The sequence below is a fragment of the Cryptotermes secundus genome, unplaced genomic scaffold (genome assembly GCF_002891405.2).
Source record: "Cryptotermes secundus unplaced genomic scaffold, Csec_1.0 scaffold454, whole genome shotgun sequence".
NCBI classification, from domain to species: domain Eukaryota; kingdom Metazoa; phylum Arthropoda; class Insecta; order Blattodea; family Kalotermitidae; genus Cryptotermes; species Cryptotermes secundus.
Genome location: NW_019729215.1, coordinates 1,187,848 through 1,202,417, shown reverse-complemented (window position 1 = coordinate 1,202,417; position 14,570 = coordinate 1,187,848). Strand labels below are relative to the sequence as shown.

The window sequence follows — 14,570 nt, the reverse complement described above, 5'->3', positions numbered from 1 at the left end:
GACTACCGCACCCAACTACGTGAACTTTATCTTCCTCCCCCACACGCTTCCGTGATGCGGTGCGCGTCGCTGCTTCCAACAGCACCACCTGTATGAAATCAAATTTCCCGTCACTGCTTTCTCGCGCAGGACCCTAATGTAATTTCTTCTGTAAAATGTGCAGTAAAAGCAATCTATAATTTTCTTGTTTCGACGAAAGTTTTGCAGTTCATTTAAACTCAATTTACTGTTACCCTGTTCGCCGAACGTAACCATAGCCACACGCTCGCACGCAGGCCGCAGTATGCTGCGTGTCGTGTTGCTAGTGATGTCCTTGTATCGCTACCCTGTAACACGCCGTGGAGGCCCATAGGTTGTGAGGCGTCGAGGCTCCCACATTTTCTAATCGGCTCACAGATGGCGGTGAAGTTGACAGCCTTACGCGCCGGCCACCTTTACCCCCAGGAAGATTCGTGGTACCCATTTCTGTTAGAGGATGAGTCCACCCCAGAGCCATAGTGCGGCTGGAAGAATTAGGTCAGTTGAAAAATCCAATGACCTCATCGGCAATCGAACCCGCGACCTTCCGGCTTGTAGCACAGTGCATAAACATAATCTCAACACATTGACAGTCAGGTTAGGAAGCCGATGCGAAGCCTGAGGAGAGAGAAGGCCGTGCGGAGTGAGCAGGGATTGTGTTTCCGGGGGCAAAGCGTACCACTGCTTTCTCAGTTGTACGAAGGAGAGGCTCGAGACAAGGGCCGCAGAATTCTTATTTATGATTGTGAATTGCATAATTTGGGGTGTTAATCTGGTGGCTCCCACAGCAAGGGGTTTAAATTTGATGAGGCCTGAAGCCCATGCATGTATACTTTCACGTGTATGGTCGTGACTATAGACGGGGTTTGGATTGGAGATTGGATTTATTGACCACTTTTAACACTCGACTCGTGACTGCACTTAATTATAGCGCCTTCACTGATCTCCCCACGTTAGAAATCACTACAGCACACGCTAAGACTTTTCAGTCTGTCTTCATTGGCCGTTTCCTGGTAACGGCTCTAACAAAGGGCATTCTTCAACTGCACCGACTAAGTCTTCTCTTCACAGACTCCCCTATAACTCTCCGAACTCCTGTTCCAATTGTCATTCTTATAAACATCTCGACACGGACCCTGTAGAAAACACCGTTCATTGTTGTACTCCAATCGTATCTGTGGGAACGTGTTTGTTTGCGAAGGTGTCACCCAGTAATGGATGCATATATTTGCTTATTAAGAATCTGTTGCCTAGCAGCGGATGTTGTTTCGAATTCATTTACCAGTACAAGCTATAATATTTAAAGATCCATTCCCCACCTCTCAAAAACACAGTGTTTCTCGGCTACAAAGACCAACCGCTTATGCTCTTTAGGGTAGTAATCGCTGTTTCTTCTGAGACGCGTATGACACACAGGGGCACAGTAAGCAGGCGGTAAACACAACTGTCACTGTGCTTCACGTAGTTATGTGCAGTAATGTATATGCCGACTGTGATAATGCAGGGGGGGGGGGTGCGAGGCGGTCGCAGCGCCCTGCTATAAAGGTACATGCCGACAGTTGCGAGGAATCCGTAAAACACAGCAACGATAATCTGAGACTCGGATTCGAACCGAGTACCTCCTGCATACGAGTGAAACGTGTCTCCACTGTTCGGGCGTTCTCCAGTCCTACTCCTGCAAGGGAATTTCCTTCGCCCTGAATATATTTGTTCCATGCGACTGAGACTTTAACACGGGCTCCCTGACCCGAAGCGAACAGAACTTAATTACATATTAAACGAATTGGATCAGCGAATTGTAAGGAGCAGCAATTAACTTAATCCACCGCTTAAAATGTAAACATGTCTGCTTACTGAAACGTTAACTTTATGGTAATGGCGGGGCTTTTGGAGTTATGATCCAATATTTCGAGGTCACGTTCCACTTACAGGCTTACAACAGAGATACTATGATTATGAGATAAGTTCAAAGTGTTCGTGACTCGTATCTGCGCTCACGAGAGATGGCGAGTGAACTCCCTCTCAAGCCAGATTAATCCAGCTCACATCCGCATATCCTATTTATTTATGGTCCATTTCAATATCATGCTCTCCCATCTATGTCTAGGCCTCCCACGTGGTCTGTTTCTTTCAGACTTCTCACTAACATCTGCACTTGGGGCCGCGCCATAGCTCAAGCGGTTAGTGGCTGGCTTCCCACTGCGGCGGCCCGGTTTCGATCCCGGGTCTGATCAAGTGGGATTTGTGGTGGACAAAGTGGCGCTGGGGCAGGTATTCTCCGGGTACTTCGGTTTCCCCTGCCAATCTTAATTCCACCAAATTCTCCATCATCATAATCATCTGGAGCAGGTACAATAGGCCAATCACTGGCCGCCGTGCCGAGTGGACCCAGTTGGATCCCCCCCCCAAGCGAATTTAAAAATTTAATTTAGCATCTGTACATATTTCGTGCGTGCTATATACTCCGATCAACTCTAATTTCCTGGTTACAAAACCATAAAAATATTAACTTAAAGAATATAAATTGCGAAATTCCTCGTTGTGTAATTTTAAGTCTTTCGAATAGTAACATTTTCCTTGTATCCAGTTTTGAACCCGCCTCAATCCATGTTCTTCCCACAATGTAAGACCAAGTTCCTTACTAATTAAAATTATGAGTTAATGTACATTTGAATCTTCAGATCCCTAAAAAGGACAGAATGTAAAATACTGCAAAGGGAACGGCAGCAATAGTGCCCGAATTCCTCCTATCGTTACAGCTACTTGGAATTTACAATATTCATCTCGCCTCAACCTCAGCACAATACAAAGTTCTGAGGCGGGACAACCAGTAAATCGATTACCTTATACTCAACGTCACTTGGACAGCAATTACACTGATTCTGGATATTTGAGAAATTATAATCAATGTTGAAGATAGCAGTCTTCTGGGATGTGGCGCCGAGTAGATAGTGTTAATCAACGTTTCGCCTCCATCTTCAGGGTAAAGAAAAAAGAAAATTCGCGAGCGAAGAACCAACGTGAGCAGGCGCTAACAGACAAGTCTGTTAGAGTTGGTTAAGACATCTACACGATGCCACATCCCAGAGACGGCTTTCTTCATAGTCACCGCCGCGAAAACGTCAAATCTTACATAATCAATGTTAATTCGCATGTTCTGTAGCTGACTTACGTGGGAAAACGTACTCTCAATCGTTTTAGACCGAGGCGGTCTTTACTTACACGAGTTTTCAGAAAGACAGTCTACATCATGCACTGGCCTTGGCAGGTCGCAATGTTCTGTGATATACGATAAACTAGAAAACAACAGTGTCCATTGCATCTTCTTAGTCTTTGGAATTCTGTTACGCCTGTTCATTCAGTTTATTTGATTGTGCTGTTTAACAAGAAAACAACCGATAAAACATGCGGAAGTAATCAATAAATTATTCAAGCCTATACCTTTCTGCCTGAAATTCATTGTTCATTATATTACAAATTTAAAGCGTGCAAAACATTAAACTAAAACATAATGACTTTGGGCTTTCGAGTTCAAGTATCACAGCCGGTCATGCCCGGTGACATGGGACAGCAGTAATGTTGCAGCAATACGACCGTCTCTGCAGACAGCGGCTGTCGGAATTTCATGTTCCATCTGTTAAATCAGAATATGACGCAGCGATAACGAAAATATTCGCTCTTACAGCGTTCATCGGTGTCTTCTGGTTCAAAATCGGGAATGAGCGCTGGGACGTTGTGCTCCTCTCGCGCACTACAACAATCAGCGCCCCATGCATGTAAAGGTTACCCTACCTCTCTCTAGCAATACCGCACTCTCTGAATCCGAATGACTTTATATCGTATAACACATTGCATAAAATCGATACATATCGCTACAGGTCGAACATTCACTTATATCTAACACATACACGTATTTAATGAACGGGATCAACAAGTTATTCTTAAATTACTTCCAAACCCAGAGCTCGAAAATCAAGCACTGCTTTATAATGAAACTCTTCAAATATTCTCTGCTCTCCGGTTCTGTTGCTTTCCTGCAGTCCCCATCCCACCTCAGAATAATGCAATATGAAGAACGCGTTAAGTCTGCTAGCATAATGCCAGTCGGCTTGTCTCGTGTCTGAATACCAGATGAGGCCTGGCTCCATCTAATATTAATGGGGGCAACTGGTTCTCGACAAGTAGCCTGATTTTGTGCGGGAGCTGCGAGCGGAAGGTTCAAGACAACCTCTCACTAATTAACTCCTTGTGTTACAATTCGATCTCCATTAAAATGCAATCTGCAACGCCATTTCTGCTTCTTAGCGCTTGCGTAACGAAATGTTGCATCGCCAGGTCTGTCTGTCTGTCTGTCCGAATTCAGAACAACGTGAGGACAAAAGAATTTTCAAGAAACTTGATACTGAGATTTACGAAAATCTATCCGCACATCCTAAGTTTGGTTAAAATCGAACAACAATTAAAAATGAAGACTCGCGTGCAATTCTACGCCTAACTCGCTAACAACACTTTGGGCAGACGAATAGGTTCCGAGCAAAAGTTGTGAAGGAAAATGAAACTGGCCCCAGTTTCCGCTACCTGACAAAGATCAACTCAAGTGGCGTCCAGTGCTCTGTGTTGCGGGCAGGCAATGCCTAGCGCAGGGATATCTGACATTGCAATTCTCGCCTCACCGAAAAACACATCTCCATAACGACGACCAAAGAGTGAATGCCATTTACGAAGTACATATTTACAAAGGGAAACACATATATACCTTGGGTGGTGAAACGCACACTATTTTAACTGTTAAACCAGGTGGTACGTACTGTGACATGTAGACCCATTGCCAACTAACAGCTGTGTAAACAGGTGACAGCATAACAGCCGTTACTAGGGAACAGCTCTGTGGACACGCTGTTTCTCCGGGAATGACAAAAAAAACGCAATAATGGGAGAGACATTTTCTGTGCAGTCCGTGCCGGGGATATATAACGAGGACCAGCTGTCATTATCATGTTCTATCGAAAGGAGGGTTTTGTGGTTACAAAACTCCAGCGCGGTCTCAGTTCAATGGAGACCTGGCGTGAGCGCTGGACTATCAAAATTAATGAAGACAAGACTCAGGGGATCTACTTCACTCGCAGTCGTCGGCCGCCTATCTCATCTTACACTGAATTGAAGATACACGAGTATTCCATTTGTAAACAGTGTAAAATATCTTGGTGTAACCGTACATAGAAATGATCGAAGCCAAGGCCTTCAGAACATTTATTAAATTGTATTCCCTATTCGAAAGTGACCGATTGAGCGCTAACATTAAACTGACCCTCCCCAAAGCTCTCATTAGATCTGTAATGACTTATGCTAGTCCTGCCTGGGAGTTTGCGGCGGACACCCATCTAGTGAAATTGCAGCGCCTGCAAAACTAGGCTCTCCGCACCACTGGCAATTTTCCAAGGCGCACACCGGTCCGCGATTTACACATGGCATTCAGACTTTCATACGTATATGACTATATAACAAAACTGTGCAGGCAACAAGCGAAGCCATACAAAATCATGATAACGAAAATGTTCGCAATATTGCGCAAGGAGAAGCCCGACATAGAAAGTACAAGAAGCTTAAACTTGGCGGCGGTCAGGCATACGACCGTTCAAGTGACTAGACTGCCGTTGTAGCAGGAGCTACTAGAAATAGGGCATAATCTGCTGTACTGAACCTGGACTGACAGAGGCCCTGCATATGTTTTATATTCAGTTATTAGCATGTTTAACATGTAAAATGTAAATATCCTTTACATTGTGACAGATGACTTACTACTACAGACAATGACTCTGACTAAAAACAGACCCGTCCTCTCGTCAGAGAGGGCGCCCCACAAAGCAAGACCGAAACTGTCAAACAGTAATAAATATCTGGTCATAAGCCCCAGATTGGGCTTGACACCAAGACTGACTCACTGACAGTGAGTCGCAATGTGACTTGAAGAATCAGTTGGTCTCGAATCTGAGACAGCAAAATATGGTCATGACTCCCGCGGGAGTTTGACCTGAGATTGACTGCGCTGGCGAGAGCCAGCAGCAACTGTAAACGACAGACCTATCCCCTCGTCAGAGAGGATGTTACACAAGGACTATAACCGAAAGTGTTCAGTTGGAAAATAAAATTACTGGTCGTGAGTCTCAAGGGGCTTGTCACCAAGACGAACTGATTGACGGTAAACCGCCAGTCGTAAAGTGACTCTGATTCTGAAGAATCAGTTGGAAGGGAGCCGCCGTTCAGAGGGGACTTGAGCCCGGAAGCAAAGCAATAGCCATTGTTACAAGCCGTTACCAGGCAACTACTAGTGAAGAACTGCGGACTGGAAAAGACTTAGCGTGTAGGCTAGTGATTTGTTAAGTGTGTGGAAATCAGCGACGGCGCCTTAATTAAGTTGAATTACGAGTTGTAGGTTAAAGTGGTCAATAAATCCAATATGCAGTACTACCCTACAATATGTTTGGTTTGACCACAAATCACCCATCCCATACAATGGCATTATGGTTCAAACATCAGGCATTTAACATGCAGGGCTGATGCAAAATAAACATAATTATGCACATTTCATGTGGGTATCAGCGTCAAGAGTCAGTCCCTTTGTGGGAGCAGTTGAATACACAGTACTTTTATATTTTTAAATGTCCATTAGATTGGGGCGGCCAACAGTAAACAATGACGACGCGTGGGAAGCAGAGCCCGAGTACTGAGGCTCGCTCCGTTCCTGTTTCTATGTATACACATGTTCAAAGGGGCGAGTGTTTAGCGGCGAAGCCTGGCCAAACAACGCTGAAAAACAAATTAGAAATACGAACTAATAATATTGAACTGCTGCTTTAACAGTAACGTTCGCCCGCAGAGTGCATTTGTGCGTTCCGTAGGATTCTCGCAACAAACAGCGTAAACCGATTGGGCTGCTGAGGACTGCGGTCGGCAGCTCAGGCGACAAGTACTGAACAGTGTGCTTTAGAGAGACAGACACCGTTCAAGTATGAGACTACAGACCCATGACTTTGCTTTGTGTCTCACAGCACTCGGAGAGTGTCATCATGAAGTGCAGTTACAACTGGTGAATAATCCGCATCATCAACTGGAAATGATCCGGTCGTGGCCCAGAATTTGCCTGGAGGAACTGAAGAAAACTACGAAAGACCTCACTATGGGAACCCAGCCCTTCACGAACACAAGTCTAGGGTGTTACCTCTGTGCCACTCCCGCTCAACAAGAAACACTTTACGTCTCCGCCACAAAGCCCAACCGGTTAACGCTGTTTATTGAGACTTATATGGAACACATAAATACCTTGCATTTCTAGCTTGTTAAGTGCCGTTCCCATCATTATCCAAAGAAATTTTGATATCCTGATATTACATATTGTATTAAAAGTGACGGGAATCGATTCCCGGCAGGTGAAAGGAGTAACGCCTTATTTCCGTCTCGAGCAACCACTGAGTCTTGACTCCATTTGGAACTGAGCTCAGCTTGCTGGCGCCAAAATCTACACATCAACACTTGGAAGCCTCAAGATTAGCTGTTATCAGCCACCCACTCATGGAGCTGAGCCCTTCTTGAGAAGCCGGCAATTGTGTAGCTACTACAGAACTTCCCAGCAATTTATGGAGCCCGAAGGTTCATTACCGTGTTCACAAGAGCCCTCCACTGGTCACTATTCTGAACCAGATCGATCCAATCAATTTTAATACTGTCCAGCCATGTACGTCTTGGTCTTCCCACTTGTCTCTTTCCTTCTGGCTTTCCCCCAAGTATCTTATATGCATTTCTCTCCTTACCATTCGTGCTACATGCCCTGCCCACCTCATTTTCCTTGACTTGATCATTCTAATTATACTTGGAGAAGAGTAAAAGTTATGAAGCTCCTCATCATGTAGTTTTCTCCAGCCTCCTGTCACTTCATCCATCTTCGGTCTAAATATTCTCCTCAACACCCTCAGTCTATATTCCTCCCTTAATGTCAGAGACCAAGTTTCACATCCATACAGAACTACATGAAAAATTGTAGTTTTGTATAGAAAGGTAGCAAGCATTACCTGAGTTCAATCTCCTCTTAATTTCCTCCTCAATCAGGTTTTGATTTGTTATCGTCGTTCCCAAATATCTGAACTGTGCCACATTTTCAAAACATCTGTTACCTATCGCTATGCCATGATTTTGCCCTGCATTCTGCTGAAGAGACAGTAACATATACTTAGTTTTCTCTGTGTTTACTGCTAGACCAACCTCCTTACTAACGTCAAGTAAGTCCGTGAGTTTCTGTTTATGGTATCTACATTATCACCCAGTAGATTCACATTATCAGCATAGCCAACAGCTGACGTGTCCCGTTTAATTTCAGTCCCATCTGGTTTTCCTGGAACTTTCTAATGGCATATTCTAAAGCAAAGTTGAAAAGCAGTGGCGATAAAGCATCCCCTTGTTTTAGACCGGGGGCATGCGGTAGCGTAGTTGGTTGAGGCACTATGCCACAAGCCGGAAGGTCGCTGGTTCAAGTCGCGATGAGGTCATTGGATTTTCTTCAATTGACCTAATCCTACCGAACGCACTATGGCCCTGGGGTCGTTCCAGCCTCTAACAGAACTGAGTACCAGGAATATTCTTGGAATATTCTTGGGGGTAAAGGGCGGCCGGCCCGTAGGGCTGACAACCTTGACGCCATCTGTGAACCGATTGTCTAGAAAATGTGGGAACCTCAACATCTCACAACCCTTTGGGCCTTCACGGCCTGCTACAGGGATGCCTTTACTTTACTTGTTTTAGACCATTCTGGATGGGGGAATTATCAGACAGATGTTTACCTATACGGACATTACAACACGTTTCATTTAAACACATATTAATCAGCTTAACAAGTTTTATGAGCATCCCAAACTCTGTCAGAATACTGTACAATACTTCCTTCGGCATGCAGTAGCGTAGTTGGTTAAGGCACTATGCTACAAGGCGGAAGTTCGCGGGATAGAATCCCGACGAGGTGGATTTTAATTGACCTAATCCTTCCAGCCGCACTATGGCCCTGGGGTCGACTCAGCCTCTAACAGATATGAGTACCAGGAATATTCCTGGGGGTAAAGGGTGGCCAGCGCGTAAGGCTGACCTTACCATCTGTGAGCCGATTGTCTAGAAAATGTGGGAGCCTTAACGTCTCACAACCCTATGGGCCTCCACGGCCTGTTACTTTTACTTCCTTCCTTCCTAACTGAATCATAGGCTTTCTTGAAGTCTACAAATTGCTGATGCACTGTCTCATTGTAATCCATTTTTTTTTCAGTATCTCACGAATTCAAAAGATCTGATCAGTAGTTGGTCTGTTACGTCGAAACCCACACTGATGACCCCCAATAATTTAATCTATACATGGACTTAACATTGAGAGAATATTGGACAAAATTTTATATGAAGTTGATAGCAGTGATATCCCCTGATAATTACTACAGTCAGTTTTATCACCCTTCTTGTGAACTGGTACAATGACAGACTCCTTCCACTGATCAGGCAATTTTTCCTTGTGCCAAATAGAAGTAATTAGATTGTGGATCTTATAACATAATATTTCGCCTCCTGCCTGAATAAGCTCTGCCGGAATCTGATCACTACCTGGCGATTTATACCGTTTCAATTTTGCAATTGCACTTTCAGCCTCAAAAGGGCTAGGATCAGGTATTAACGGCTCAGCTGTATCGATTTCTGTCTGCCTAACATCACTGACCCTATGTACATTCAATAACTGAGAGAAGTAGTTCCTCCACCTATTCAAAATGTTGTGGGAATCTGCAAGCAGATCACCATTCTCATCCTTCACTAAGTTACTGCTAGGCTGGTAACCCCTCTTAAAGTGATTTATTCCCTTATACAGGTCTCTAATGTTCTTGTTCTTACTGTTCATTGCAAGCTCATCAGTTTTGTCTTTCAGATATTCCCTCTTTTTGTTCCTGAAATGCCTCCTGGTTTCACATCTTATATTGTTCAGATTATCCCCATTTAACTCGCTTGGATCCTGTAATCATTGCATTTTGGCCTGCTTTCTTTGATCTCATAATTTTGAGCATCCTTCATCGAACCATGGCTTATGCTTCTTCGGTTCATAACCTAGAATCTCCTTGGCAGACATTTTTATATTCTCTCTAACAGTTTTCGAAGCTTTATTAACATAACCTGTGTCTAAGTTTTCCAAAGCTGCGAACCTATTTGAGATTTTAACACGACATTGCTCTTTACCCTCTAAAACAAAAGAAAGTAAAGCTATCTCTGTAGCAGGCCGTGAAGGCCCACAGGGTTGTGAGTCCCACATATCTAGATAATCGGCTCAAAGATGCCGGTGAGGTTGTCAGCCCGAATTCAAAAGCGCGCTTTACTCCTCAGGAAAATTATTTAATTAATTTCTGGTACTCATTTCTGTTAGAGGCTGAGTCGACCCCAGGGCCATAGTGCGGCTGGAAGGACTAGGTCAATTAGAAAATCCAATGACATCGTCGGGTCTTGAACCCGCGACCTTCCGACTTGTAGCACATCCTCTCAGCCAACTACGCTACCGCGTGCCTCCGCTCTTTACCCTCTACCTCGTTTAATTTCTTGAGCTTGAACCTCTCAATCCGAAGTCTGTGCGTTGTTTGTTTACTCACTGCCAGTCTCTCCCTAACTTTTGCCACCACCAGGTAGTGGTAAGTATCACAATCTGCTGCCCTGAACGATCGGACATTAAGTATATTTGAGATGTCCAAGTAACTTTATGGATGTTACGATGCGGGAACATTGTACTTTTGACAGTAAGATTTTTTGATGTGGCAAAGTTTACTACTCTAACTCCATTATCATTATTAATTTCGTGCAAATCTCATTCCCAATTGTTGGTTTGAAAATGTCTTCTCTATTTATTTCGGCATTGAAATCTCCTAACCAAATTTTCATATGGCACTTTGGGAATTTATCAAATTCATGTTCTAGTTCTTCGTAGAACCTGTCCTTTATATTATCAATTTTATCTTCTGTTGGGGCATGAACATTCAGAAAGATGACATCACAGCAGCGACTTCTTAGTATTGTGTATGACATCCTAACACTAACGAACTCTACCCTCTTAACTCCTGGTACGATTCTCTTATGTACGAAGAAACCTGTACCTAATTCATGATTTTCATTCCCCTTTCCATAGAGAAATGCACATGTATTTGCCTGCCGATTCAGTGCCACCTCCGCCCCATCTGACCTCCTGAACTCCCAGTAAATTAACTTATAGAACAGGCCCTACACGTACTTCTGACATTCAAAGTACCAAATCTCATATCCATTTTCTTTCGCTTAGGTCCTTTATCCAAGGAATTCCTCCAGGTCCAAGGCTTCTTATGATATTTCGTAACAAGCTTGTTTTTTTACGGCGAGTTGTTGGCCCCACGCGCAACCTCCAGGATGGAGGACTACCCCTTGTCGACTGTCCGCGACTGCTTGNTTTATTGTTAGTGGAGTGGGACTAAGTCCCTTTTACTGCGGCCACTTCTGGTCTATAGTACTAGCCCCAGATGATAGGTGAGGGTGATTGTGCAGCAGTTGGTGGAATGAAGATTGGCAGGGGAAACCTGCCCCAGCGCCACTTTGTCCACCACAAATTTCACTTGACCAGACCCGGGATCGAATCCGGGCCGCCGCGGTGGGAAGCCAGCGACTAACCGCTTGAGCCATGGTGCGGCCCATTCCTGAACTAAGTCAAGTTACAAATAATCTCCGTGTCCTGCCGTACTCGAATATTCAAGGTTAGATATCGTGTAATTAATATACTGTATTTATAGAATGTTCCTTTATTGTGCGGTGACATCTGACGGCAGTAATCTGAACTGTAGCTAATGTTGGGCTGTGACGTGCATGAACACACCCACCGCTGTCTGTCGACGCTATGTAGTATAGCTACTTGGGGCGACATAAAACCACCCACAAACTAAAGAAAATAAACTGCTGTGTGCTCGTTGAAATATCGAGTGCTTTTGCAAGGGACAATTTTAAATTCCCTGCCACGGTCGCAGTCCTCAGCACGTCCGTTCTGTGACAATCCGCACATGACAAGATACACAGAAGTCTGCCTGTGAAGGTGACATTCTCGTTCCGTCAGACCGTCGCATCAAAACTCGCTTGAGCCCTCCTGTATCCTGCTCACACTTCTGGGACATAACGCTGTGTAGTCCGTTGAAAGCCAGCCGACGTTTCGGAAGAAAATGCCGCCTCCATATTCAACGTCGAAGAACATAAAGACACCAGAATAAAGCAGGTAGCAGCCAGAGCCCCTAGCTTGAAGACGGAGGCGACGTGGCACTATAGCCCAGAAGAGAGAAACCTCTTCACACCGAGCGCTGGGACAGATCCTACATGCTCAAGCAAGAGACGAGGCATGGAGAGGGGGCCACGGTTTAATCTTTGGGTGGTCTCAGGTTCAAACCTCGGTTCAGAGGCGGGATATCCTGAGTAAAGTTTTCCATTATTTTCCGCAGTCCCTTCGGGAAATGCCGCAACAGTACCTCCGATTAGACCAACGTTTCATTTCACATCACCTTCACTTCAGTATTCACCGGTCATCCAAATATTCGAGGCAGCACAGTAGGAGCGGTCTGGGCAATTGGGCGCGTCGTTACATAAGCAACGTAAGACTTACAGTATCTTCTCGATGATATATACAAGGTGCGACAATTTAATTCCCGGAATGGAACTGTGAAGCAAAATGTGCTTACTTGTGCACTAGCGGCTGCTGTCGCCTTCGAAATACTCTCCTTGTGAAGCTATGCACTTCGTGGAACGAAGGTGCCACTGCCGGAAAGTTTTGAAAATCCGGAATACCCTGCAGTAATGCTGTCATGTTGCGATGGATGTCAGGAATGCCAGAAAATCTTTGCCCAATCAGGGACTTATATATATTAATGGAGTATGCAATAGCGTAGTTGGTTCAGGAGCTACAAGCCGGAAAGTAGCGGGTTCGATTCCCGATGAGGTCATTGGTATTTTCAATTGAAGAAATTCTTGCAGCCGCACTATGGCCCTGGGCTCGACTCATTCTCTGACAGAAATGAGTACCAGGAATCTTCCGGGGGGGGGGTAAAGGGGGGCCGGCCGGCGCCTAAGGCTGACATCCTCACCGCCATCTGTGAACCGACTGTGTAGAGAAAAATGTGGGAGCCTCTACATCTCACAACCCTATGGGCCTTCACGGACTGTTACAGGGAGAGCTTTGCTTTGTTTTGCCTTTTACGTACTTTATTAACGTTATGACAAGCGGAACCTACAGTGTGACGAGTACAGAAATTATAATTGGAAATATTCTGTCAAGCTTTCCACTGGAAAAACCAGGACAGAGACGAAATAACAACGCGCTTGGATTAGCATGACTCAGTGTCGCGTCCCATTGATTGGTTCATGGTCCACTTATATACCCCGCAAACAAAACAGAAGCGGCAGAAATTGCTCTTAGTAAAGGCAACAACACTACTCAACGAATTATGCATGCACGCTTCATCCGATATTTCGTGTATTCTCGTACATGAAAGGATAATATTAAAGTGGGTCTTAACAAAATAAATGTAATGTATGATGTATGGGCAGGAGTTAACTCCCTTAGGATATGGATCAGATGCGGGGTCTTGCAAACCTCCCGGTTCCATAACAGGCGAGCTGAGCGACTGTTATCTTCTCGAGAACGGCCGTGCTCTGTGGAGTTGGTTCATTCTTACAAGAAGAAGCTGGGAACAGACCCGGCGCTTTCGTTCCCCCCTGCAGAGGCAACACTTGCGGAACACGAGCGGGTACTGGACGTACTGGACACAATGCTCCAGATGGCGCAGTCTTCAAATAAAGTGCCCGATTTGAACCGAAACTGGCATGTGTCTACAGGTTTCAGCCAAACTTCACGGTATCCAGTTTCACGAGATGTTGCACACAGAACGATGGGGCCATGCGAACGCAAATATGAGTAAGAGCATATTCGGAGATTTTATTCTTGAAAATACAAGAAGGAACAAAAAATTAAATTAAAAACTGGTGAAAAAGGTAAAGCTAACCCTGTAACAGGCCATGGAGGCCCACAGGGTTGTGATACGTCGAGGCTCCCACACTTTCTAGACAATCGGCTTACAGATGGCAGTGAGGTTGTCAGCCTTACGCGCCGGCCGCCCTTTACCCCCAGGAAGCTGCGGCCCGGGTTAGGTTATGTGGGATTTGTGGTGAACAAAGTGGCTTTGGGGCAGGTTTTCTCCGAGTACTTCGGTTTCCCCTGCCAATCCTCATTCCACCAGTTGCTTCACAAACAGCATCATCTATCATCTGGGGCTGGTACAACAGGACAATAGTGGCCGCAGTCCAAGTGGACCCCCAGAAGATTCCTGGTACTCATTTCCGTTAGAGGCTGAGTCGACTCCAGGGCCACACAGTGTGGCTGGAAAAATTAGGCCAATTGAAAAAAAATCAAATGACCTTATCGGGAATCGAACCCGCGATCTGCCAGCTTGTAGCAATATTGTCTCAAACCACACAGTTCCGCGTCCCCC

General features: G+C 45.0%; 1 protein-coding gene across 2 annotated transcripts in view; it reads right to left on the bottom strand.

Moving 5' to 3' along the window:
• The window catches only part of LOC111865460 (DNA replication licensing factor Mcm7), a 45,336-nt gene that overhangs the window by 3,306 nt on the left and 27,460 nt on the right, over positions 1–14,570 (bottom strand). The window lies entirely within an intron of this gene.